Genomic DNA, 5375 nt, shown 5'->3' on the forward strand with positions numbered 1-5375 from the left:
CCCTCCCACAAAACCCCATCCTCCCTGCCCAAGGGCCCAGGTTTTTAGTCTCTTTTTTCATTTTTGGTTTGTCAACACATCACTATGTCTGTCTACAAGGTAGAGGAGCTCCCTTTTGTTTGATGTAATCTGAATGCCCTAGGGCGCCGAAGGGGTTAAGTGGAGGAAATTCTTGTCAACTTCAATAGGGATTCAGGCATTTTAAAGCATTTTCTGTAAGAGGACCCCAGTACATCTGACATCAGAGGCACAGCACATCAGATTTAAAGTAAAACCTTTCATTTACAGGTTTTTTTTAATACTTTCAGAGTGGAAAATATTCATATTGTGGTTTTGCACTAAAAATAAATTATTCCATTCACAGCCAACAACAGGTAGCTGTGGTTAGACCAAGCCACTAGTTAACTAATGAGCTGTGCACTGCAGTATCTATAGAAATAACCAGAACTCAAGACAAGTTCTAAAATAAGATTTCTGAGTCATTCTTGAAAATTATTCACTGCACAGTTAAAATGATAGGCTTACATTTAGGTAATATAAAGCAGAATATAGACTATTTTAAAATGTAAAGCAGTTTACATTTATATTGATTAATTATAATGGCCTATTGTTTTCCATAATTTGAAAAATCGGAATGGCCTATTGTCTTCTTCTGGGAAGACTCAGGTGATCCTCAAATCGTAAAATAAGTGATTTGACTTAATCTAAGGATCTCCTGCTGCTCAAACATTTTGAAAGCAATTAATAACAACTCTTAAAGTATTATAAATAAGGATCATTGACTTCCCAAAAGTATGATGAAAAGTGTTTTTCACCTTGAAGACAGACAAATACTGAACAACACACTAGATTTGTATTCTGCTGTGTGATTTTTTTTTTTAGTGATAGCTTTTGGGGTCAGATTCCCAGCAGATGTAAAATCAACATAGGCAGAAGACAGGTCAGAATTGCACTTCATAGAATAACTAAATCAGAAATGAAAAAAGCTTTTGTTAGCAACAGCTTACTTCATCAGATGCTGTGAAGAGACTGAAGTTAAGGTAGCTAAGTTAATTTAGGTGAGCTGAGACCTGGGGCCATGAGTTGAAAAAATCCAATTAAATGCATTATCTTACCTGTGTGTATTTAAACATCACAAGCTCCAGATAATAAGGACTGCTTAATAATGTAGCTGTAGTTCTTGGTGGGAACAATTCATCTCCTCCTACAGGAAGATGAACAAGAAGGAATTTTGAAGGAGGAAGTTCCTTTTAAGGATCCTACTCTACCCTCACTGTAATCTTACTAAGGGAGAGGTACTTATCCCATGCTCACAAGGAGGGCAGAAGCAGAGGGATCGAGAGAAAGCTAAGACCATATGTTCAGAACCCCTGCATCTCCACATTTCTGGTCTCCAGTGTGTCCCCAGACTCTGGCAGAACAACTCATGCAGTATTGCTTTTTCTGAGAATCTCCATAGCAGCAGCCTTAAAGACCCTGAGCTCCGACCTACAGTAGCTTCTGTGTAGTATGTTTGGACCATGTTGCCAACAATTCATTTTAATGCAGGTATAGACTTGTTCTATGTTTATACAGCCCTTAGGAGAATAGGGACCTTGGGCTCTTAGGGCACTTATACATGTGACTGAAGCCTGCTCCCACACATGCTAATTAGCAGATTAATCAAGTCTGCTGGAGCATGCTAATTAGCAGTCATCTTACCTGCTTACCTTCATGCTGGCAGCACCCCTTTGTGCTGGGCTGCATGGATGGGAGGACTCCTGGTTCCCACTGGGGAGCCAGCAATTTACTTTTAGTATGGTTTTTTCCCCATAGATTTCACAGAGATTGTAGATTTTGCAATTTCTGTGAAATCTCTCCAATTGCAATTTCAGTAGGTCCCTACATATTTTCAGTAGCTCTGACCTTCTTTCCTACCATTCACTGATTTGCAGATTATTCTTTGAAATTAGGTTTTACAGTTTTTGGGACAGGGACTATATTTACCTAACAGGATGGATTGGAGCCAGGGGAAGGTGCAAAGGAGGTGCAGTAGCAATGCCATTCAATCAGTTATTAAATGAAAGCACCAAAAAAGCCCCACTAACACACCTGATCTTTACAGATGCTGCAGAGCTGGGTTGAAGTAATGCACTGCCTCTTTTAGGCATTTGTAGGGCTTGGCACAGGAATGCACCAAGTTAAAAGTAAAGCACATTTTTGTGCGTTCTTTTTACGTTTGCAACAACCCACCAGCAAAAAACAAAGTCAATTCATATCACCCTTGTTGATCAGTTTTTTTAGGTCCCCAAATCAGATAGGAATTCCCTCTCTCCTTTCCCCTCCATGCTCAATGACATGTCCCCTCCCATCCCATTCTCCTCTCCCTATCCTGCCACTGCTGCTGTCCAAAGCTGACCCAGCGGACTAGAGCTGCAGAATTATTCCTGATCAAGTTCAGCCAGGCTGCACAGGAAGCTGAGCTCAGCCCAGGACAGCAGCTGTGGCAGCAGCATGCAGCTTCTTTCCTTCTGCCCAATCCCCCACAGGGTGTTCCCTGCCAGCCTGGAAGCAGGCTCTAAAGGAGAACCCACTTCTGTTGCCATCCTGGGCAGAGTCCATCTATCGCAGGACAGGAGAAGCTCTAGAGTTCCCTCCACTACCAAGTCAGGTGGGGACAGCGGCAGCAATGGGAGAGAAAGGGCAGAATGGGAGAAAGGTGCCGGGAGTTTGGGGAGGATTCTTACCTGCTTAGGGTATTTAAGTCTCTGGTTGCTGCTCCCATGGTGTGGTCTGCCCATGTAGTAGGGAGGGGAGAGAGCTAGGGACAAGAGTGTACCCATGCCTGCAGCATGGCTTGCTGTTCCTACACCTCCCCTTACAAAATCTTGGATCCACGTATGACAGGAGCCTCTGTATATAAATACATAACATATAGTAAGAAAATGAGTATCTTTAATTTCATATTTATTTCACACTGAAATCCATTTCAACATCCAAGAGTGTTTTATTTACTGGGTGGATAAACCAAACTTGAGAGAACTTTTATAAACCACAGAGGAAGCAGAAGTTTTTTCCTCACCTCAAATTCTTCTTTGAATGTTACACAGTGCTGTTAATTTTAGCAAAACCTGGTACTTTGAAGCAGTTCTCTTTTCCTTCCCATTTCTCTCTGAAACACAAGAACACAAATGCAGCTGTGAAGGTATTTTATTTCCCTTTTAAAAGATAGCTTAGACCTTGGTAAAGCAATGCAAGCATGTGCACGTAGACATTTTTTTCCAAGTTTGAGTGTGGTTTACTGCAGTTTACTTTGGCTTGCTTACATGACTGTAGCCACCACTATATTCAGAGTTGCCCTGGATCCTTTGAGGCAAAAATCGAAAGACGGTCTTGAAGCAATATGCCCAAAAACCTGCTTCCTGGAAGAAATTAATTGTGGGCCCTGGGTTGGAATTTGAGTAAAATATCCCAAATTAGAGCAATTTACTTCAATTTAAAGGGTTGCATCATGTTGTTACAATTTCCACTTCCCTCAGAGTTTTCCTCCAGTATATCCTGTTCATATTTCTGTTAAATCAGTGCAAGTGTATGTAGATAAGGGGTAAAATCCCAGTCCCAATGAAGTAACTAGTTTTGCTATTGACTTAATAGAGCCAAAATTTTCACTTATTACCTTCATTTAAAATAGCTAATGTCAGCACATTGGCTAGATTACCATGACCCTAACAAATGTGTCATGGTAATCACATAAACACTCTTAAATTGGATGGACTGAACAGGAAGCCTGTCTACACATCAACTATTTTTTTTAATGTAATTAATTAAATTTAAGAAAAATACCAAATTAGGCACATTTCTCATTGTTCTGGAAAAGAAACATTAGCGAATGGGTGGATTATGACAATCTTTTCCCCTCCAGTTAACCTCCTGTTCCATAATGCATCTGTTTTCTCCTCTTTTTTAAATTTTTTTATTTGTGTACTCTGAACACCTGGTATCAAGGCCTCACTGTTCTCTTGGGTACAAAGCTCAAGTGTATTGGCCTCTCTCAGTGGAAACCTTCAAAATCAGGTAGAAATCTAAAGGTTTCACAAATAATCTAATCTATGACTAGGTCTAGAACATGCAGATGTGAAGGGAAAAAGAAACGACCCTTTTCAGATCTCTTTACATGGAAAAGTCAAATTTTAAGAATCGTCATCTAAGGAAATAACTTTTATGACTATGTTCAAGGAAAATGTAACTTTTTAACATAAATGCACAGCATCATTTTTTCATTAAAAAGTCACTCGTGAAGCTTATAAATAAATATAGATCACTAAAGATAAATAAATAAAGATCAAAAATAGTAAACTCAGATTTTATGACATCATCAGATATTGGGGGAGAGGGAGGAATGCTGTAAAACAAACCAAACCAAAACAAAAACCTAACGTCCACTTTGACCTGATCTTGATAACCGTGGTTTTACCTGTATGATTTTGGTTGGTTATTCTGCACTTGGAGCTATAAACAAAGATTTGTAATGTTAGTGACAGCTTATACTGTGTCAATTGTATTTATTTTTTTTTAATTCAAACTGAAACATGTTTTATTGTGTCAAGTTCTTAGGTCCAGTCTTTTCTGGGGATGAGGTCTGTGGCTGGGTCCCCTTTCTTCATGGAAGCTGTTTCAATTTCTGACTGCTGTGTGGCATAGGGTCAGTTAATGCTGAGCCAGCTGTAGAGGCTCTCTTCCCCCACCCAGAAGTCAGGGACAAAGAAGTCAGCTTTGAGGTTCGTAGGCAATGTGGAGAACGTGGTCTCCAAAAACACACTGGCAACCTACAGAAATTTCAGAGAACCTACCTGTTTAAAACTATAACCCTATGTTTGGGCAGGGGGATGAGGCAGAAGAAAACAGTCACGTCCCTTGGAGAACTATAGCAAACTCAAAAAGTTTCTGGTCTCAACTCAGGGAAGAAGAGTCATTTATGAAACGTATTGATAGCAACAAACACCTCTCTTATCTTCTCTTTGACACAATTTAAGCATCTTATATTTTATAATGATGGCAAAATTGACTCTTCTGTTTTGGTCTCCTGTTGACTGCACTAGAAGTCATATCAGTTCACAAGGAACACTACTCATTATCAAAGTAGGCTACCCAATTTGTTAAAACAATCACAAAAAAATATGGCAGACTTTTATATGAATTATCACTTGTCTAGAATAATTAAAAGAACATCAGTAAAACCCACATACTGCTTATCTGAAAATATCTTCTATTGTTATAAACAACATAGAGAAGATAAAGAGGAAGAGTTTCACCATTTTTCTACTTTATTTACATTGGTGCATTGGACAGTTCGTCTGGGTAGCTGACAGAAAAACCAGGATAGAAGAGACAACAAA

The 5375-nt window shown here is 39.4% G+C and overlaps 1 protein-coding gene across 1 annotated transcript in view; it reads right to left on the minus strand.

Moving 5' to 3' along the window:
* Window positions 1-1408: 1408 nt before the first annotated feature.
* Window positions 1409-5375, minus strand: part of SPRY2 (sprouty RTK signaling antagonist 2) — a 25957-nt gene continuing 21990 nt past the window's right edge. Inside the window, exon 3 of the transcript XR_002099012.1 lies at window positions 1409-1423. The gene's annotated coding sequence lies outside the window, so the exon portion shown is untranslated. The remainder of the gene's footprint in view (window positions 1424-5375) is intronic.

Source organism: Gavialis gangeticus, unplaced genomic scaffold, assembly GCF_001723915.1.
Source record: "Gavialis gangeticus isolate Ggan-Ray unplaced genomic scaffold, GavGan_comp1, whole genome shotgun sequence".
NCBI lineage: Eukaryota > Metazoa > Chordata > Crocodylia > Gavialidae > Gavialis > Gavialis gangeticus.